The sequence below is a fragment of the Carcharodon carcharias genome, chromosome 7 (genome assembly GCF_017639515.1).
Source record: "Carcharodon carcharias isolate sCarCar2 chromosome 7, sCarCar2.pri, whole genome shotgun sequence".
In the NCBI taxonomy this organism is placed as follows: Eukaryota; Metazoa; Chordata; class Chondrichthyes; order Lamniformes; family Lamnidae; genus Carcharodon; species Carcharodon carcharias.
Genome location: NC_054473.1, coordinates 161,025,338 through 161,048,884, shown reverse-complemented (window position 1 = coordinate 161,048,884; position 23,547 = coordinate 161,025,338).

Sequence of the window (23,547 nt, the reverse complement as noted above, 5' to 3'; positions counted from 1 at the left end):
ACAGAGGATGATCCTGTAGATCTGGTGAGGTAGAGTGGAGTACTGGACAATAGTGGAGCAATCATGAGGCTCGCCGTCTTCCTCTGTGGGTAACAGGGTAGCGGGGTTGAAAGTGGTGCATCATACAATAGTCAATGAGGTATCCCCTAAAAGAGCTGCTTCATAGCGGGTGACGCGGGCAGCGGTGAGGTGTTGGGTAGCCGAACAGTTAAGGAGAGCTGCGACTGCGTGGGGAACATGTAGAATAACAGGGTACCCTAGGGTAAGGGACTGGGCGGCGACGACAGCAAGGTAGGCTGCTGCAATGGATCGAATACAGGAGGGATAACCGCGTGCAACAGGATCTAAGCGAGTACTGTAATAAGCAACCGGTCGCTGGGCATCCCTGTGGGACTGGGTAAGCACCCCCTGTGAAAAGCCACAATGTTCGTGAACATAAAGGCGTAAATATTTAGTATAATCTGGAAGGCCAAGGGCACGGGCAGAGATGAGGGCTGTCTTGAGAACCGCAAAAGCGGCTTGTGAGTCCAACTCCCAAGTGAGGTCCTCAGGGGCTGAAGGGAGGGTGAGGACCTGTAAGGGCCTAGTGAGTTCCGCATAATTAGGGATCCCCTACCGACAATACCCCGTCGTGCCGAGAAAATGAATCAGATCCTTTTTAGCGAAGGGGAGGGGAAGGGAGATAACGCTGTTGACACGGCGTTTGGATAGGAGTTGAGCGAGGCCGTCAAGAACATGGCCCAAATACTCAACGTGGGATCGGCAAAACTGTGCCTTTTCATGGGATGCCTTATGGCCTTTACGGGCTAAGGCTTTCAAATGGATGAGGGGGTCATCGAGACAAGTTTGTTCAGATGGAGAGCAAAGAAGCAAGTCATCAACGTACTGGAGGAGAGTAGAACCTCCGGGGAATGAGACATCGGCGAGATCAGCCTGCAAGGCATGGGAGAAAATGGTCAGGCTCTCCGTATACCCCTGGGGCAACTGAGTCCATGTATACTGAGTACCATAAAAGGTGAAAGCGAAGAGAAACTGAGAGTCAGGGTGCATAGGTATGGAGAAAAAGGCTCCACAGAGATCAACAACAGCATAACAAGTGGAGTTAGGAGGAACACAGGTAAGAATAGTAGCCGGGTTAGCTACTACTGGATAGGCTGGGATCACACAAGCGTTTACCACCCACAAGTCCTGGACAAACCGCCAGGTATTCTTGCCTGGCTTCCGCACAGGGAGTATAGGAGTGTTGCAGGGGCTAACAGTGGGAATAACAACACCGGAGTTTAAAAGGCCTTGAAGTACAGGCTTTATGCCTTCCGTTGCTTTGGGATTAAAAAGGTATTGAGCTTTCCGAGGGAGGGGTTTAGAGGGATCCAAACGCACTCGAAAAGGTCCTGCTGATAATACCTGACCAACATCATTAGGACCCTTTGCCCACAAGGTATCGGGGATAGTTATCAAGGCATCGAGGGAACCAGATATTACACTACCTAGAGCATGGTGCTGAAAATAGGCAGGATACTCAAGGGGCATAGAGGGAAAAAGTTGGATAGCCTGATCATAGATATTCAGGTAGCTGTCCATCAATTCCACAGGTGATTGGGGATCCGGGCACTGAAGCTGTACACCATAGGACCAAGGTCCCTGGCCTGATAACCAAAGGAGACACAGAGGGTAACATGAGGTGCAACATCCCGGGCATGAAAAAGCAGTTGGGCAGCTGGAGGTAGAGACACGGAGCCAGCAACTCCTTCAGGTCCAATGCAAAGAGAAGATCTAGAAAGAACATAGCACTCATCCAGATGGCCTGTTACCTCACGGGCATACTGATGATCCGAGCAGGCAGAGTAGTGCGCTGTACAGTGAAGATCCTGAAGCCAGTGTGGCTGGGGCGGGTGGACGGCTATCGCGACGGAAACACGGCGGTCGGTCAGAAACCGGAGTAGCACAGTCTTGAGTTTATTGGATAAATCGCAATGTCCAAAATTCCACCACCAAACGTGAGGATGACACGAAGTAGCTTCCTGTGGAATAAGTTGACTCGAGAACTTGAAGAGTGATAGAATTGTTAGAGCAGTCTAAAGTGCAACCGAGTTTGCAGAGGAGATCACAACCCAAAAGATTGACTGGGACGTCAGCCCTGAGGAGGAATCGATGGGACTTTTCCTTCCGTTCAGGTCAAAGTGCACTTCTTCGGAAATTGGTAGTGAGAGCGGTTGTGCTGAGACCCCAGTGATGGAAATGGAATCCCTGGAGGGGGTGACATCAGGAGCCTCGACAGGCCAAAGGGTAGAATAGGTCGCTCCAGTATCAATAAGGAAATTCAAGAGACAGTCATTAACAGACAAAAGGATAGTGGGTTCCTCAACGGTAATGAGAGGTAAAAGGGTGTGGCGACCCTATTGTGTTGAACCCCCAAATGGGTTAGCTACTGAATAGCGGATCGTTTGAGGGGCAGAGTAAGGGATCGGGGTTGAGGGGCTGGGGCCGGCGCCTGCTGAGGTGCCGCCTGTGGTAGAACTGCAGGTGGCTGAGGGCAGGTACAGGCCCAATGACCCTCCTGGCCACAGTTAAAACAAGTCAAGCGGCCGACCCCTTTTGGCCCCGCCTGGCGGCCTCTCCCTCTCCCTTGCCGTCGATTCCCCTGGTCACCCTGGTGCCAATTAGGCTGCCACATATTCGGAGGCCACAAGCCAGGTTGGGGTTGGCAATTATAAAAGTTGGGCGGCTGAGAAGCTAATTGAGGGGTAACAGGGGCCGGTGCCAGGGCGGGCGCTGCGAGTGGAGCTGCGGGCGGGGGCAGCGGTGGGCAGAGGCGTTGCCACTGGAGGCGCTGCTACTGGTCCTGCTGGATCGCCTAACATCGGGGCCATTATTCCTTTCTTTGGGGTTTCTGGCAGCGGATCAATTGGTGTTCACAATGTTGGAGGGTGCTAATAATTTCTTGAAGATTGTCCTTACCTTCCCACCCTGTGCAAGTAAGGGTAAAGGCCTTCTTAAGTTCAGGCTGCAATCCCTGTACAAAAGCATTAACAAGAGCCGGAACAGAATCCTGAGGATTAGCACCAGAACATTTTAAAAAGATATTACGGAATCGTTCAACATAATCACAAACATCCTCGTCGGGCTTTTGCACTGTACTGTGGATTTTGTGCCAATCAACTATGTCAGGATAAGCCTTCCACACGGCTGCACAAATGCACTGCCAGAGTTATGTCTCCTGATCCGCAGTAAGAGGGTCAGGGCCAGGTAGTGACCACTCACAGTTTTCCTGAATTGGTCACCAACGCTGGGTACCCAGACAAGTATCAAGAACCATATCTATATCTTTACAATTAGGGTTATGACATTTATGGAGAATTTCGAGTTTCTGTATAAACTTCTCAACTCCCTCTTCAGAGTCGGGGGTGGATTCAACAATCGTCCGTAATTCGGAAGGTGTCCATGGACGGTTGACTTGCATTTGACGTCCTGCAGGGTTAGGGTGTGCTCTCATTGGCAGCCTCAACATGGTGCCGGAGAGTGAAGGGTCGGTTGGGAGGGCTGGATCCGATTTCCGTCTCTGTTGGGAGCGTGATCGGGTTTGTGCACCCGTAGTACTATCAGGTTCTGGCATGCCCCTAGGAGGCAGCGGAGCTGGCAGGGCAGCTGCACCCGGGGGTGGAACCTGTTCATGATCATCATGAGGAGGGGACTGGTAGACAGGCCAGTCCCGATCGCTGAGCTCATCATCGGACGACAGAGACACTGGGGGCTGCGCGGAACACTGCGCGACCAGGATCCTGGATTTCTCTTTATGATCAATTTGCTTTCGCTTTTTCTCACATTCCTGACTCTTTTTCCTAGACTCATCAGCCTGTCTCTGCGTTTCGTCCTTCCACTGGACATACGCAGACCAACCCAATTTCTTCTTACCCGACTTCTCTACCTCCTTTAAAGCATATGCTAAGCGCTCAATTCTATCCTGATTAAAATTTCCATCTGGTGGGAAGTTCTCTCCCTTACCTTGGGTCCACTTAACCCATTCAGAAACATATTGGACACTTTCAGGTCCATAATGGACATATATATGAGCATTTGGGGTTCCCCTTGAAGGGGGAACCTGGGGTTTCTTTGATGCCATACTACCCATTTTCTATCTAATAACTAAAAAAAGGCCAGTCCTTGGCGGGTCCTCGACCCCCAATTTGCTACTAAGGTACTTTCACCAATCAGTCCACTTACACGCTCGGACCCCGAGCTGCAAACATGCACCCACACACTCAGTACCAACTCCAGGGGCTCCGACCCCGAGTATATACTAAAACTAAACCTAAACTCCAGGGGCTCCGACCCCGAGCATATACTAAAACTAAACCTAAACTCCAGGGGCTCCGACCCCGAGCATATACTAAAACTAAATCTAAACTCCAGGGGCTCCGACCCCGAGCATATACTAAAACTAAATCTAAACTCCAGGGACTCCGACCCCGAGTATATACTAAAACTAAACCTAAACTCCAGGGGCTCCGACCCCGAGCAGATACTAAAACTAAATCTAAACTCCAGGGGCTCCGACCCCGAGCATATACTAAAACTAAACCTAAACTCCAGGGGCTCCAACCCCAAGTATATTCTAAAACTAAACTCCAGGGGCTCCAACCCTGAATATGTTCTGGCCAGAGCGATCATGGACCGCAACAATTAATCTCCTAAACACTTAAATAAATGACTTACCCGTAGAGCCAGCCACAGGCAGGTGAAGGCAGATCGCGGATCAATGAACCCCAGAAGCCCAAATTGGGCTGCCGCGGACTGAGGAGTCCTTGAACCGGCGCTCCATGACCCAACCCTAAGGGTTAGTCATCTCGGTGGAACCTCCAAGAAACTGTCGGAGATTAATCACACCAAGGTATCATTTGGTACTTAGAAACCCCATTTATTACTTGTGCACAAGGGAGACAACACAATGAGAGCTATTGTACCGTCTCGTAGTAGAATACACACAGACCTGTTAATTTTTACAGCCAATCAGTAAATTTTGCACAAACCTATCCGCTTATTTGCATAAGTTAACTGACCAATCCATATTTCAGTAAATTTTCTTTCCCAGCACAACAGATGTTGCGCTTACGCAAATGCTTATCACGACCCTGATTACATTCGGCCTGAGAAAGAACAAAATGGAATGTCTCAAGGCTCATCCTACAACTGTGGTCAGACAAGATGGTATTGTTTCTCAAGGTTGCAGTACTTTTCTCTTAGGCCTAGGCATATAATTCAACTTCCCCATTAACCCTTTTAGCACTAAATGGGTTCCCTGTAGTTGCCTAGGCCACCACAATATTACCCTGTGCAAGTCAAAAAAATGGAAGTCTTGATATAGGTTGTCTTGATATAGGTTGTCTTGATATAGGTTGCAGGGCATATGCATGTCAAAAAAGTCAGCAGATACCCCCAACATGTCAGATCCAGTTTTCTTAGCATCAATAGAAAAGATGGGAAGTTCCTTGGCCAGAAAGGCTAGAAACTAAGAAGAATAGAAAATACTTCAATATGTATTCTAAGGGAACTTATTCCCTTTGATTTCGCATGTCCCGTATTCATTACATTAAGGCTTTTTTTTCTGAAGGGGAAATGTTTAGGAGACAGTGATCATTGTATCGTAAGGTTTAGGATGATGGTAGAAAAGGACAATGTGCAATCCAGAGTAAGAATAATTAACTGGGCAAGAACGGAGCTGGGCCAGATGGACTGGAACCAAAGGCAAAACTGTAGCTGAATGATGGGCTACCTTCAAAGAAGTAATGGTTCGTGCACAGTCAAGGTATATTCACTCAAAAGGGAAAGGTAGGGCAAACAAATCCAGAGCACCCTGGATGAAAAAGGAGATAGAAATTAAGATAAAGAAGTAAAAGACAGGTGTCAGGTAGAAAATACAATTGAGAACTAAGTGGAATACAGAAGGTTTAGATGGGAGGTGAAAAATCAAATAAGGGAAGCAAAGAGGGATTACGAGAAAAGACTGGCAGCCAACATAACGGGGAATCCTAAAGTCTGTACACAAATAGTAAGAGGGTGGTAAAAGGAGGAGTAAGCCCAAAAAGTGGATTTACACATGGAGGCAGAGGCCATGGCCGAAGTGTTAAATGAATACTTTGCATGCGTCTTTACCAAGAAAGCAGATCCTACCAAGGCCACAGTGACAGTAAAGGAACCCCTGTCACTAGAAGGGTTCAAAATTGATAAGGAGGAAGTGTTGGTTAAACTTTGGTATTTAAAGTTAACAAGGCGCTGGGAGCAGATGAGATGCATGCAAGGATATTGAAGGAAGTGAGAATGGAATTGCAGAGGCACTGACCATAATTTTTCAGTCTTCCCCAGATGCAAGGGAGGTGCCAGAGGACTGGAGAATTCCAAACATTACACCCTTGTTCAAAAAAGGCTGTAAGGCTAAGCCCAGCAATTACAGACCAGTCAGTTTAACTTCAGTTAAAGGCAAAATACTGTGGATGCTGGAAATCTGAAACAAAAACAAAAAATGCTGGAAAAAGTCACCAGGTTTGACAGCATCTGTGGCGAGAAAGACAGAGGGGGGGATGTTCAAGAGCGGGCGCATGCAGGCGCACCTCTGATTGGCACCCCCAATTGGGGGTATGCCACCATTTTATGTGGGCAGGCCAATTAAGGCCCACCCAGCATGACATCTACCAGGAAGCGCTATGCGCTCCCTGTGTGGACGGGGAGGGGTGAGGGGGGGGGGGGGATTCCCTGAGCCGAGAGTGTGCTCTTTCGCGCACGTGCATGAAAGTGTGCACTCATCTCCCTGAGGCTAAGTGCTACCTCAGGGAGATCGGCTCCAAATGTAAGAATGTTAAAAATAGAAAAATAAAATTTCCCTGACAGGTCCCCTCATGTGACACTGTCACATGAGTTGGGACATGTCCATAATTTTTAGTTAAACTTTTATTAACTTTCTAAAAACCTACATAAAACCTCATCCCATCCGTGGATGAGGTTTCATGCTTTCTCTGAAGCCCGCCAGAGCTCCCGGCCTGCCTACCAACCTTAAAGTTGGATGGGTAGGCCCTTTAACTACTTTTTGAATGGCCTCAGTTGGCTGTTGATAGGTTGGCGGGTGCACAGCTGATTTGGCTGAGCCCCCGCCAACCTGAAAATTGAAATGAGGTGGGAGGGTGTCAGGAGTTCCGCCCAACCTTATCCCACGTCATTTTATGCATCAGCGAGTGGTCCCCGCCCCACACTCGCTGATCAGGAAATCCTGCCCTAAGTTAACTCTGTCTTTCTCTCCACAGAAGCTGTGAGAGCTGCTGAGTTTTTCCAGCATTTTTTGTTTTTGTTTCAGTTTAACTTCTAAAAACAATTATTCGGAATAGAATTTGTAGTCACATGGAAAAATGTGGATTCATTATGAAGAACCAGCATGGATTTCTAAAGGGGAAATCATGTTGAATTAATTTTCTGGAGTTTTTGAAGAGGTAACAGAGAGATTTGATGTGGGTAATGCTGTTGATGTGGTATACATGGACTTTCAAAAGGCATTCGACACAGTGCCACACAACAAACTGGTAAGAGAAGTTTTAGCTCATGGGATAAAAGGGACAGTAGCAACTTGGATACAAAATTGACTGAGTAATAGGAAACAGAGGGTAATGGTCAATGGATATTTTTCAGGCTGGAGGAAGGTTTGCAGTGGAGGTCCTCAGGGGTTGGTATTGGGAGCCTTGCTTTTGTGAGATAATGGGTAGGGCGGATAGGGTGCCAGATGGGTGGGGTGGCAGGGTGTGTAAGGTGGTGAGATCGGGTTAGGTTGGGTTGGGGGGGTGTTGCCAGAGGGTTGGGGAGTTGGAGTTGGAGGGTTTGGGGGGGGGGGGGGGGGGGTGGCGGTGCGAGTCCAAGAGTCATGGTGGGAAGTCAGGGATCAGGTGGTTTTGGAGGGTTGGGGGGGAATCTGAGGGTCGTGGGGAGTCAGAGAGTCAGGTGGGGGCTAGTTGGAGAGTTGGGGGTTGGAGGATTGAGGCAAATTGGATGTTGGAGGGTTGGGTAGGGTGGCTGGGTGGCAGAGTGGTAGTGTGGGACCATGCCAGCTGAGTAGGGTGGCAAGGTGGTAGGTAGAAGAGTGGGTAGGGTGGCAGGATCAGGTGTGTGGCAGGATAGATAGGGTGGTGAGATTGGGTTAGGTGGAGTCAGGGGGGCATCAGAGGGTTGGAGGGTCACAGTTAAGCCAGAGGGCCAGGGGTTTTGTTGGAGGGTCAAGGGGGGAGTCTGAGGGTTGGGAAGGTTGGTGGGTCAGGGGGGTTTGGAGGATCGGGGGGGAGTCTCACAGTTGGTAGGGAGTTGGAGAATGGGGGGTAGAGTCAGAGGATTGAGGGAGTTGGAAGGTCAGGGCAAATCAGAGTGTTGGGGGGAAGTTGGAGGATCGGGAGGGGGGAGTCAGAGGATTGGTGGGGATCCACAGGGTTGAGGAGGAGTTGGAGAGTTGGAGAGGAGTCAGAGGATTAGAGAGCGTCAGAAAGTTGGGGGTGAATTTGTGGGTCGCGGGGAATCAGAGGGTTGGGTTGGAGTCAAGTGTGGTCGGAGAGGGAACCAGAGGGCCAGGAGGTAGTCAAGGGCTTCGGAAGTGTTGAAATGTTGGGGACCAGAGGTGTTGAAATGTCGGGAGGTGGTAGGGGTTCAATGTGAGTGACTATGTATAATTACCGAGAAGTTAGAACTGTTTTTTTCTCTGTCTAAAATTTCTTGGTAACTATTCTGGTAAGTACAGTAAACTCCCAACATTTGTGCCCCGCTCCATCATGATTTTGTTTACCCGCAGAAATCTGTTTGTGTATTGTTATGATACGGCAGGTGGTATTTGCCAGGCTGACCAAATCCACAAGGGAAACTTGGCCATGCTATCACAATGATTTTGCAATTTGTATTCATTACGAGAAGGTTTGTGCAATGAAGTAAGAAGTAATGAGTCCACTAACACATTTAGAGATTTTAAAAGATTAAATTAAAACATTTATTGGCAAAAGAAGAACAAACTTAAACATGCATAAGATTACAGTTACACAATTATTACAGTTCCCAAAATTTCTGCTTAACCAAACACTCAACTACCCTCCCCCTTTAGGGCAACAGTCCAAACAGATTCCAAATTTATAAAGTCATCCAGCAATTTACCACAAGTACCCACTGGACAATGGACTTCCAAAGGCTTTTAACACAACTTTGGTTACTGGAATAGCAAATTCCTTCGGCGTGGCTGGAGGCTTTTCCCCCAAGTCTGTTTTACATGATGCACCTTTCAAGATCTCACGCAGCCACATCTCACACAGCCTTTCATCCTTCTTTAAATGCATTTCTCCCTTTTTCACCTGCAAAGCACATTGTTTCCACCTGTCTTTAGAAGTTACTCTTCCCAGAACACAAAAATATTTCATATTTTATTATGGCCCGCACTTTTGGGAAAAATCAGCGTAATAACCTTGCCTTATTTATCTTGCCAGTTGTAAAAATCTTATCATGTCCATTTGAAAATCAAACGCCTTTCCCACTAATCTAAAAATGCAAATTTCATTCACACCATATCTGTTGACCCCATCCCAGCTTTACTCATCTCCATTTCAAACTTCTGTTTTACACCTCACTTCTTTGATAATTTAGACCTTGCAGTCTAGCCAACTCTAGTTTAATTAACTTAGCCATACACACAGAACCAGACACACACACACAAATAAGCCTGCTTTAAAATATATCCCACAATAGTATTAGGAAAAATATGATGGTTTCTTGACACCTCCGTCTTTGTGGAAAATTGAACCGTCATAATTTTAAAAAAGAGAGTTTCATTTTCTCAACCTACCTTACATTGCTTACTATGCTTAGCTATACACACAAACTATTACACTACCAGGTACATGCATTAACATGACAATATATACAAATCCTTTGTATCAACAGAGGTCATTTCAGTCCAATGTCCATGTTTAAGTGTCCAATCTCCTTTGAACTTTAAAGTCTTGACAATGCATTCACAATTAAACTTTCTCATCCAGCCACTTGTATAATCTGTAAATCAAACAGTTGCAATAATAAACTCCATCTGAACGATCTTGCTCTAATTATCTTGTTAGTTGTAAACATCCTACCATCCCTTTGAAACCCAAACAACACCTTCACTTATCTAAAAATGCAAATTTCCTTCACGCCCTACATGCCCTCATCTAAGTTTACTCATTAACATTTCAAATGTCTTTTGATAATTTCAAGCTTGCAGCCTATCTGACTCTATTTTAATTAAATCATACAGACAGAACCATCTACACTCACACCCATAAATCTACTTTACAATAAATCACAATAATATTATAATAGTTTTGTGACACCTTCTTCCAACAGCACAGCAACACCACCCAAATCACATACATCAATTGCCAACTTAAACTGCTAGGCATAATTAGGTGCTGCTAAAACTAGTGTGATAGTTAACACAGTTTTTGAACTGTCAAATGCATTCTGACACTCCTGTGTCCATTGAAATTTCTTGTTCCTTTTTAGCAGTTCAGTCAATGGGCAATCACACTGTAAAATTTGGTACAAACTCCTGGTAAAATCCACTCATGTCCAGAAATCTCAAAACTTCTCATTTTGTTGTAGGCACTGGGATATTCATGATGGCTTTTACTTTCACACCTCTTGGGGCTAACTGACCATGTCCAATGATATGGTCTAGGTGTGTAACTTACGCTTTTGCAAAGCTAAGTTCACCACCAGGTTAGCTTCTTGCAGTCAATCAAACAGCTCTTTCAGATGTAAATGCTCCTCTCACCGTCGACTGAAAACGACCAAGTCGTCAATATAAACAGCACAATTGCTCAGTCCTGCAATTACTTTGTTTATCAGTCTTTGAAATGTTGCTGGTGCATCCTTCATACCAGATAGCATAACTTTAAACTGATAGTGTCCATCTGGCATTACAAAAGCCAATATTTCTTTCCGACAACGGTACTTGCCAATATCTTCGCAGCAAGCCAATATTTGTGATAAAGTCTGATTATCCCACTTTCTCAATACAATCTTCTAACCGTGTAAAAGGATATGAATCCACTTTTGATACCATTTACTTTTCGATAATCCACACACTGTCTTTGTGTTGCATCCGGTTTAGGCACCATCACAATAGGTGAACTCCAGTTACTGCAAACTAGAGTCTATGATCTCATTCTGAAGCATGAATTAGATTTTTTTGTACTCGAGCTAATTTTACTGGATTTAATCTATATGGATGTTGCCTCATTGAAATTGGATCTCCCACATCTATGTCATGAGTAGCTAAATTTGTTTTCCCCAGCTTATTCCCACAAATAGCTTTGTGTCACTGCAATAGATTTTCCAAATCACTTTGGCACTTGTTTGGAAGATAACTCAAGATAACATTTACATTTTTAAGTACCCCCTCATTATCCAATTTGATTAGAGGAAAATCAATTTCAGAATCCTTCATTTGCACCTCCTTTCCTTTATCTACCACTACTAATATCTCCTTTCAGTTATCTTCCCTGTCAAAGTACTTTTAAAGCATACTTACATGACACACCCTCTGCTTCTGTCTTCTCTCTGTGGTATTTATTAAATAATTTACTTCACTCAGCCTCTTTTCAATCCTCAAAGGCCCACTAAACCTTTCCTTTAATGGTTCACCTGACACTGGTAACAAAACTAACATCTTTTCCCCAGCAACAAATCTCTGAAATTTGGCCCTTTTATCTGTGTTTGTCTTCATTACCTGGTGTGATATCTTTAAATGTTCCTTAGCTAACTCACATGCTGTGCTCAATTTTTCTCTGAATTTTATCACATAATCCAGAGAGTACTCTGACCCACTAGTTTCTCCTGAATCAACTTAAGTGGTCCCCTTACTTCATGACCATAGGCTAATTCAAAAGGACCAAATCCTGTTGATTCATTAGGGGCATCCCTAATAGTAAATAACAAGAGTGTAATCCCCTGATCCCAGTCCTGTGGGTAGTTCTGGCTATAAGCCCTCATCATAGTTTGTAAAGTTTGATGCCATCTCTCTAAAGCACCTGTGATTCAGGATGATTAGCTGTTTTATCCCCAGGCTCTTCATTACTTCCTTAAACGGCTGTAACATGAAATTCAAACTCTGGTGTCACTATATTTATTTTGGTAAGCAATATTTTGTAAAAAATTTGGGCAACCTCTCTACAGTTTCCTTTGCTATAATAGTTCGTAAAGGTGTCTTTTCCAGAAATCTTGTAGAAACATCCATGATTGTCAGCAAGTGCTGATTTCCACTTTTGGTCTTAAGGAGAGACTCCACACAGTCAATCAGGACCCTGGTTGTGATAATCTGAGGTGCAATACACCTTTAAGTGAATATGAGCAGATTGGCCACGTGATTGTATTACCCAATTGCTGTGTACCATGGGCTACATTGTTAATCAATAGTTTTAGAGTAGGGTTTGGTTTGAGAAGACACTTGTGTTATTGCTCCATTACTTATGTTAATAAACAACATGTGCTTCATCTTACAATGATCACTTCATCTGCATCATTTTAATTACCAACTCACTTATCAGTAGAGAGGCATGCAACTGTGTTCGCTGAGCAAAGCGACGTGATAGAAGGAACAGAACACTGGTAAAAGGTTCCTCAAATGTTTGAATCAGAATTAGAGGTGCAGGTTTAATCACTGCTTGAGATTTTCCTGTCACCTGACATGTGTGACATGACCCACATCTGCAGTCCAGGCCAATGAAATTGCTTTTGTATTTTTGCCTGAGTTTTCCTAAATGTCCAGCTATTGCAATTTCATGCGCTACTCTCAATATTTCATTTCTGTATCCAGATGGTTTGATTATTTGCTGTAGTACTCCCATCCACATATCGTCTACTGGAATATGAGACATTTCCTCATTAACACATTACTTTTAAGAACATTCTAGAATACATTCTGCCTCTGTTTCTGATTAAGCTGTCTAACATAACTCCTTTATTCCTGAATCCTTCTGCTGTAACTCTACCAATTTCACTGAACTTAACACTTCTGCCTCATTCTCTTCAGCCTCTCTTCCTGCACAATCTTGTTAAAGACAGATTCAGATAATTGGATGTCACCATCCTTCCCCTGCCACTTAGGTTCCTCCACTTCCTGCTTCAACCTGTGAGTTTGTTATCTTGTTACCACACAATCTGGAAACAATTTAGAATGTTCTTTCTGTAACATCTCTGTTGAATACATCGCCGCAGGCTGCCTGACTACTGTAGGCATTTGTGACCCAGCTATATCATTACCTAAGATAAATTGAATCTCTGCAATGGGCAATTTTTCCACTACTCCAGCAATCACCTTACCTGTTTTTAACTTACTCTTTAAATTTACTTTCCACAATGGAATAGTTTTAGCATCTCCATGAATCCCAATTATTATCTCTTTTTCCTGCAATACTCCGTCTGGATAACAAATATCACTATTCCATAAAATTAAGGATTGACTAGCCCCTGTGTCTCTTAAAATTTTAATATCTTTGCCTTCTCCACCCTATACACCTGGAAAGACTTTCCCTTCACATACAAAATCTTTAAACATTTCTGTAACCTGCCCTTCTAAAATCCCTTGGGTAAATTGTGAACATATTCTCACTTCTTTACCTACCACTGATTCTTCCTGCTTCACCTGTACATAAACTACTGTTTTTATCTTGCCCGTAGATCTCAGAACCCACAGTACTCTTATTCCCAGAACTTGTCTACATTCCAACTACTGCAATAGGTTTTCCCTGTAAGCTCCAACACATTGGCTTTGTGTGCCCCACCTTATTACAATGAAAACATTTAAGTCTTTGAGTGTCACTTCTACCCTCAGTACCTTCCTTTCTGGTTTGAGGAGAAACTTCCTGAAAATTTTTGTCTGCTCCTTCTCTTCCCTGACTAGCCGCCTTCCTTTCATCTTCCCACTTTCTATACTTCTCAGATTTAAAAGGATGATGAGAAAAAGATTTAGATCTATGGACTAGCTCATAACCAGCAGCTATCTCTGCTGCTTGTCTTACCATTTTAACCTTCTGTTCTTCCACATGAGTTCTAACCACCAAAGGAAATGAATCTTTAAATTCTTCCATAAGAATTACTCCTTTAAGAGCTGCATATATTGCCCATATCCACCGGTCAAAATTATTTTGTTTTACTCTCTCCAATGCAATATAAATCTGAACTGGCTGTTTCCTTACATTCCGAAATTTTTGCCTGTATGCTTCAGGAACCAACTCATATGCACTCAAAATAGCCTATTTTAATCCATTGATATTTCTTTTAACAGTGATGCATATACCTCATGAGCTCTACCTAGACTGTAAAAACAATATCCAGATTTCTTGTGGCCATTTCATTTGCTTAGCTATATTCTCAATTGAAATAAAGAATGCCTGTACATCCCTTTCCTCAAACTTTGGAAGAGCCTGCACAAATTTAAACATCTCCCCACTGGGCTTTGGGTTAGAAGTGGTTGTTTCCACATCAGATCCTTCCTCAGCATCTGAAGTCTCTTCTTTAACTTCCAGCCTTTTAGGCTGATATTCTCTTTCCCTTTCCTTTTGTCTTTCCTCCATTGCTAACTTCCCCATTTCTCCTTCAAATGCTTGTTCCCTTTCTCTTCCTCTAGCCTTTTCAATTACAATTCTCTTCCTCTTTCTTTTTCTTTTGCCACTAATTCAAATTTTTCATTTGCAACTGAATCTTAGCCAATTCAACTGCCTCACTTCCTAGAGAATGTGGTCTCTCTGTTTTCCCTTCCAACTTCAAATGTCGAGGTATTACTTCAATTATGTCTGCTTTCTTTGCCCCTGTCGTTAATCCTAACTGCAACTTATCCACTAATTCTGTAAGCCTTTGGTTTATAAAAAGTAACCATCAGGGTTACATATTATACTCCCAGAACAGTCTTAGCAATTGTTAAAGCCATTTTTGCAGTCTAAATACTTTAAAATCCCTCAACACCAACACCTGAGTTCAATGTTCTTCTCATGGTCATAGCCTTAAGATTCACCAACTCCAAGCCAATCAAGAAATTTTAAAAGTCTTGCACAGAGCCCCCAATTTTGTTATGGTATGGCCAGTTGGTATTTGTCAGGCTGACCAATTCCAAAAGGGAAACTTGGCCACGCTATCGTAACAATGTTACAATTTGTATTCATTGCGATAAGGTTTGTGCAATGAAGTCAGAAATAATGAGTCCACTACCAACTTTAGAGATTTTAAAGATTAAATTAAAACATTTATTAACAAAAGAAGAACAAACTTAAATACACACAAGATTACAATTACACTGTTATAACAGTTCCCAAAATGTTTACTTAATCAAACTCCCGACTACACACCCCCTTTAAGGCAACAGTCCAAATAGATTCCAAATTCATAAAGCCATCTAGCAATTTTACCACAAGCACCCACTGGACAATGGACTTCCAAAGCCTTTTAACACAACTTTGATTACTAGAACAGCAAACTTCTTCAGGATGGCAAGAGGCTTTCCCCCAAGTCTGTTTCAAATGGTGCATCTTTCAAGATCTCACATGGCCACACAGCACACAGCCTTCCATCCTTCTTTAAATATATTTCTCCTTTTTTTATCTTCAAATCCCATTGTTTCCACTTGTCTTTAGAAGTTACTTTCCCCAGAATATAAAAATCTTTCATGTTCTCATAATGGCCCACACTTTTGGGAAAAATCAACATAATAATCTCGCCTTATTTATCTTGCCAGTTGTAAAAATCTTATCATGTCCCTTTGAAAATCAAACACCTTTCCGACTTATCTAAACATGCAAATTTCATTCACACTGTATCTGTTGACCTCACTGTAGTGTTACTCATCTCCATTTCAAATGCCTATCTTACACCTCACTTTCTTTGATAGTCTAAACCTTGCAGCCTAACCATCTCTAGTTTAATTAACTTAGCCACACACACAGAACCACACATACATATGCGCGCACATACACATACACACATATGAACCTGCCTTAAAATATCCCACAAAAATATTAGGAAAAATATGATGGTTTCTTGACAGTATCAAACCACACTTCACACCCCCGAAACCTCGCTCATCCGTGGTTAAAAATGTAACAATCCTGATTTAAACAGCATACATGCACAGGGGTTAATAAACAACATACTTTACCTTATAAAATTCCATAAAAAGCACTATTTCTCCTCTTGTCCTTGAATAAATTGTGCTCTGGACGAGTCCTTTCACTGTGCATGTGCAGTCTCCATGTGTATGTGGGTTGCTGTGATTTACAGGACTCTGCAGTAGTGCAGTATTTTGCAGCACAGTTACAAGACAGGACAGCACTTTTCTATAAATTTGTGAGTCATAGCCAAGTAGAAATATCACAGGAAGGTGATGACGCTTGATCAAAGATTCACAATCCTAGATAGACTGAAAAATGGTGCAAGTGCTTCCATGCTAGCCAGGGAATACTTCATGAATGAATCCACAATCAGGTTCATTAGGCAGTCTGAAGAGAAAATAAGGGCCAGCATTAGTGTTTCTGGTAGTTGTACTGCCAAGTTAACTTTTGTAAGGAGGAGAGATCCACACTTAGAGGAAATGGAGAAGTTACTGAACGTGTGGATGGAGCACCAGAATCAAAGGAGGACCCCAGTTAATAGTCCAATCATTCGAAACAAAGCCCTTGAATTGTACCAGAACATAAAGAGTAGTAAAGAGGGTAGTGCTGGTGCAGAAGGTACCTCTCCTTCTATTTCCAAAGAATTCTCAGCCAGCACAGGATGGTTAGATTGCTTTAAAAAGCATTTTGGGCTGCATAATGTGAAGTTGGTGGGGGAGGCTGTTTCTGCTGACCATGCAGCTGCAGGAGAGTTTCCCAAGGTGCTGCACGCATACATTGAGTTGAGAGTCTACCAGACAGAGCAGGTCTTCAAAGCAGAGAAAACTAGCCTGTTCTGGAAGAAGATGCCAAGTAGGACCTACATTTCAAAAGAAGAAAAGACAGCTCCTGGGTTTAAAGCAGCAAAGGACAGGCTGAGACCTCTGCTATGTGCCTATGTGGCTGGCTTTAAATGTAAACCAATGCTGGTTTATAGGTCAGAAAACCCTCAAGCTTTCAAAGGGAAAAATAAATGTCATCTGCCAGTCTTTTGGAAGGCTAACAGCAATGCCTGGGTTACAGCAGTGGTATTTGAAGACTGGATTGCCAATTGCTTTCTGCCAGAGGTCCGCATTTATCTGAGGGAAAAGAACTTGTCTTTCAAAGTCCTACTAATCCTCGATCATGCACCTGGGCATCCACACTATCTCACCCAGAACCATCCAGATGTTGAAACTTTGTTCTTACCCCCAAATATGGCCTTGCTTATCCAACCAGTGGACCGGGGGTCATTGCCTCATTCAAGCCTTACTACACCTGACAAAGTTTCAGCCACATCCTTCATCTTCTAGAAGCAGACCCTTCAACCACAGTCTGTGATTGCTGGAAGGAATTCAACATCTTCATGGCAGAAGGCATAATTAAGGACCCATGGGATGAACCTAGATCTTCAAGCATAAATGCCTGCTGGAACAAAGTCTGACCTGAGGCTGTGAATGATTTCACAGGGTTTCCCAGTGCGGATGCCGAAGTGGCCAGGATTGATGACTTGGCAAAACAAGTTGGAGGGGTGGGATTTGAGGACATCACCACAGCTAAAGTGGGTGAGTTGCTTCAATCTCATCAAGAAGAACTCTCTTTGGAAGAATTGGTTGAACTGATGAGATTAAATGAGCCTAAACAGAAGCAGGAGTGGGTAGAAGAGCCTAAATGGCTCAGTTCACAACCTAGATGATAGCAGATATCATAAGGTCAGCCAAAGATTTGAAAAAACGGTCAACACACCATGATACAAACATGGAAAGAAACATGGCCTTTTGTCAAGTGATTGGCACAGCCATTGATCCTTACAGAGAACTTTCCAAAATTGAAAAACAAAAGGCAAAGCAGTCAATAATAGTATCGTTCTTCTCATCCAAATCACCCACATCAGTGCCTGCATGAACCACGACACCCACTCCATCAACATCCACTGTCAAGTAAAGTATTGTACCGGTACTGTAGTGTATGGTACCTGTACTGTGATTTGTAAATTCTACTATGGGTATGTACTGTATTCTGTAATTGGTAAGTTTTAAATTGTTCCTATTTACTTGTGTTGACAAAAAAATTTCATCAGTAAAATTGTCTTCAGTGTACCTGTACTGTAAAGTAACATATTGTACTGTGATTTATGAATTGTACTACAGGGCACTGTAATTGAAAAGATTTACATTGTTTTTGTTTTCTCATATTTGCAAACAACTTTTTCAGTAAAATTTTCTTTAATTTAATCAAAAAGATAGTTTTTATTGACTCCATTAAATAAAAATGTGAAATTTGGGGATGGCTGGAGCACATCTAATTCAGTTGCAATATAAACTGTGTTCGCCGTTCACAATTTCACCTTTTGTAAGATCTCGTGGGAATGGAAACCCTGTGAACGTTGGGAGTTTACTGTCAGCAGAACCCTCCAGAGTCTCTGGCTCTAACTCAGAGTCGGAGGGTGGAATCATCCTAGATTTGCATGAAGTGTGGGAGCGGGCGGATAAAACGACACTTTACGCATCGGCCTCAATGACAGCTTTTCACACCGTATTGTCCCAAACCCGCCGCATTCATTATGCATTCCCAGGAAACAGGCCATTTTCATGGCAGGTGGGCTCTTGTTTGCCCGCCACGCCATCAACTTTCTGCTTTAGTATGCCAGGTGCCATATTTAAAGTCCAGCCGCGCGCACAACTCGGTGCTTCCAGCCACGACTACTGCAAAGAAGACATGGCCCTGAAAGGCAAAAAAACTGCAGCCCCCAGGGTCAATGACGCATCCCTTGATGCCTTTTGGATGCAGAGGCAGCTCGCCATTATGTCCTCAACCCCCACTCTGGCTGCAGGATGGACAGCAACCTCACTAATCTGTCTTGGGAGGCGGTGGTAGTGGTGGTCAGCGCCAATGCCCTGCAGAAGAGGACAGCCACCCAATGCCACTACAGAATAAATGGTCTCCACTTTTCAGCCAAGGTAATTCACTCTTCTCATCACTTTTAACTCACACATCCACAAACCTATCACACATCCACAGGGATCTCACACCTCAAGGGACAACACTGCTAACTCTCACACACACCCTCACATCTCCATCAGGCTCATAACCTCTCGAGCTCGTGCCCTCATCCTGTCCATGGCTCTGCTCACCACACAAACATTCCTCACAGTGCCATGTGTCCTGCTCACAATATCTCCATCTGTTTTCATACAGGAGAAGCCTGCTCACATCAGCAGGGACAGGTCCCAGACCGGGGTTAGAGTGGCCTACATTAGTCCCCTCACTCACTTTGAGGACCGTGCCAATGTTTGACTGATGAGGATGTGGACTGTGCCTGCGGTGACAGTGAGGTCAGCGATAAACACCCTCGTAAGGATCTTGCACCACATCATCCCTCTCTCAGTGCAAATGTGAGTGCTCTCTCTCCTGTTCTTGACTCTGCTGCCATGCACTACTTGTCTCTACTTTGCTTCACAGCAAACGACTGACGCCCTCAGCCAGCCGTTCTCTCAGCTCCATCCACATCCTCACCTCCAGCCAAGAGGATACCTCCTCCATTGAAGAGCTGGAAATAAGCAGCCTGGAAGACCTGTCACAGCGCTTATCCACATCTTGCACTAGTGCAGAGACACACACCTTGGTGGGACATAGAACTAGAGCAGTCTTGGGTTCACAAACTGGTGGTCACCACATGGACACATGTCCGCAGCAGCAGGAGGCAGGTACATGCAAGCTCCCCGGCACCTGAAGGACTGCTAGAGATCAGGCTCCTGTGATCCACACTCTCTGTGAGGTCTGAGTAAGATGACAAACCTCTAGATTTGGCCTTCCAACTCACCCTGGAGAGTCTACAGAAGATGTGGGAACATCAAGCAGAACTGATGGAAACCCTCAGCAGAGTGGCACACGATTTGGAGGAGTGCGCCCGCCTGCTCTCTGGTGAAGTGCCCACATGTGCCTGTATGGAGGTCTCCATGTGAAGGTTGGCGGATGCCATGGAGACCCTGTTCCAGCAGAACACAGAGATGGGTGCAGACCTGCACTCCATCGTGGGAGCCATGGTTGAATTCCTGCAGTGGCAACATGAGAGGGAAATGGAGCACCTCGACTTCCGTCCAGGAGCTCCTTCCCCTCAAGGAGTCATTCCAAAGCCACCGGACCCCCGAAGGGAGGAGGACTGGCAGCTGGACACTCTGAGGATATCCACTCAGAAATCTCAGAGGCTGTCCTCTCCCTCCGAGTTCCCTTTGCCTGTCAGCCCCTCAACCTTGTCCTGTCACTGCAGAGAGGGCAGTTGGCCAACGAGTGATTCTGGAGGGAGAAGTGCGTGTGTGTGGCAGGGCCTTTCGGAGCCTTGTGCAAACTCTCTCCCACACATGTGGATCCTTTGCATATCACACTCACCTCAGTGTCCTGAGCATTTTGAATGTTTCCTGCTGGGGTTCGCTTTCAGTTGTCCATCTGAGCTGACCTGCATCTCTGCACACCCACTGATCACACTCCCATGAAGCACATGTCTCACCCACCATGACTGTTGTTTCACTTTTGATTTGGACAGCCTGGTCTGAATTTAGTTTTACGTGCGCTCCCCCATCTTTTCCTCTGACCCAATCACCCATTTCCTTTCCCCCATCACAGTTGATGCCCCATGGCATCACCTTCCACCTCCCCTCTGCGACCTATGAGCTACAACATTTTTCCTTCAGGGATGTCCAGGTGGACGTGCAAGTTCCCGTCCTTTCTAAAAATCCCACCCCCATCCACGTTCACCTCCCTGACCTCCTTCCCACCCCTAGGGTCTGTGTCTGCCTCCAAGTCCCCACCAATCACTCTTGCCGCCCCTTCTACCGCCACTATTGAACCCTCACCTTCCCACCCTACGACCTCCCTCTGCCGTCGGTCATTCTCACCATTCCCTCATACCACGCCCACCCTCATTTTGCTCCCCAAGAGGCAGTCATGGACCCATCAGATCCCTCTCTTGCACGTTCACCTGGACATTCCCCCCACTTCAGACCCCTTCCCCCCCTGAACTCCTTCCCCCCAGAAGCCCTTGCCTGCCCCCCCCCCCCCCACCCCCTTAGTCCTCCCAACCCCCTGGACTCCTCCCTGCTTAATCTTCCATCTTCCTGACTCCCTTAAACATCCTTACTTCTTCCAACACCCTTGGACATTCCCCTTCCAACTCCTTCCTCCAGTCCTACTTCTTCCTCCACTCACTTCTTCCTCTAGCCTTACTCCTTCCTCCTTCCTGACTCCCTCAGATCCCTCACTTCTTTCTCCAGCTTTACTCCTTCCTCCTTCCCAACTCCTTCCTCAACCCTCACTTCTTCCTCTACTCTTACTCCAAGCCCTCTCCTTCCTCCCCCCAGGACTCACTCCCCCCTCTGCACTCCCTCCTCCCCTCAGACTCTCTGTCCTCTCCACACTCCTTTCTCCTCCTGGACCCCTTCCCCTCTTTGTACTCCTTCTTCCCCCTGGACTCCTTCTACTCTTCTCCACATTCCTTCCTCCCCTGGGATCCTTTGCCTCTCTGCACACATTCCCCCTCTGAACTCCTTCACTTCTATGCCACCCCCATACACCTCCCTCCCCAGTTGCCATCTTCTCCCTCATTTCTCCCTCCTCTTCCGTTACTCCCTTCTCCCCCATACTCCCTTCCCTCTCCCAACCTCACCCCCCTGTCAACTTCATTCCCCCCCACCCAACCTCACCATCCCATGACATCTTCATTCCCCCACTCAACCTCACCCCCCCTCAACACCTCTTCCTCTACCAGTTGATCCTAGACCTTCCCCTCCCACCCCCTGGACTATCATCCATTGTGAGCATCAATGGTGACTTTCCAATTTCTGTGAACTGCTTAGCGGTGGAGCCATGTCCTTGAGAATCTACCTAGCATGCCATGGACATTCGTCCAGGATCCCGTTGCTGTCGGGCTCCAATATCTTCTGCTCCTTGGATGTCCGCAATGTGAGCAAGGCCCTAGCAGTAAGTCCCAACTTATGCACGTCACAGTTGTCAAGACGTGTTCTGCACCAGCGTGTTTTCCTGCCGACATGGGAGGATGATCCGGCAAGAGCGGGGGATGAGTCCAGTGGGCTGGCCTTATCATGATATGCTGATGTATTACAATGAGGTTCCCAATGTCTGATGGCGGGGAACCCGGCTGGGTTGAGTGGATGATTGCAAACTGTTTTCACAATGTCGTGAAACTGATTTTTGGCTTTCTTGTCATGTTGTATGCTCACGTCACCGAATGTGCATGATGCCAGCGGGCACAGAAAATCTCAGCCAGAGACATTTTTGGAGGGTTCTGGATGCAGGGCAGTTTACCATTGGAAGTCCCAACATCCCGGGCATCAGTGAGCTTGTTTCTACCAGCCCTTCCTTGGTTTATTTTCTCTCTAACAGAATATTTGCACTGTCATTACTTTATCTCACACAACAAAACTACAGTTTATAACACATGTCTGGAATCATTAAATACTGTCCATTCCCAGACTGGGTGCAATAGGAGAAGCCATTGTTGGCGATTGATGTCTGGTTATAATTTATAGGTAAGGGTAAAACTAAGCAAGGCAGACCAAATGAGATGGTCATTGGAGGAGAGGCAATGGAGGAGGTTGGTGCAGTTGCCAAGTCATATCTCTCCTGTAAGTGGTTTTTGGAAAAAAATATTATTTTTGAATTAGGAAATTACTTAAGTTTTAAAGGCAGCCATGGCATCGTGATTGAAGTCAGCTTTGGTATTTTGGTTAGCTTGGCATCAGTGTTAGAACTTGCTTAGGATTTTGGATTAGAGTAATTGTTAGAACTCGAATCAAATGTGGTACTTCTGATGTGCTTCAGCAAGTTGCTCCATAATAGTTGATCCAAACTGAATATATAGATTTCAGCTTTGATCCCTAATTTATTCTGGGATACTTAACTGCAACAAAACATCAGTTTATCCAAGTATCTCAGTACATAAATTCTGAATCATGGTAAGAATGTGCTGGAAGGCCATTGGAAATTCATGGCCAACATTTATAATATAATAAATACATAAAGTAATATAATTCTGAAAAGATCAGGTTTATGGGGTTTAATACTCCTAACCTGGAACATTGCATGTGGATTCACCTAGACCATTTTAAATAACTGCCAGGGCAGGAGCAGGCTGTTGGCAAATAGACAGGAGGTAAACCTTCCCTTGGCAGCTCTTACTTCAGCAAGAAGTACATGTCTGCCTAGCGAAGTAAGGGAAAGGAAAACATCCTTTCCAATCACATAAATAGCTTAATAAAATAGGAAAGTTTTGACAAGGGAGGAGAAGAGAACAAACAAATAAAGTACCAGATAACAAATGATAAAATTCTGCAATTAAAGTTGGAATGAGAAGTGCTTTTTGAACAATGTA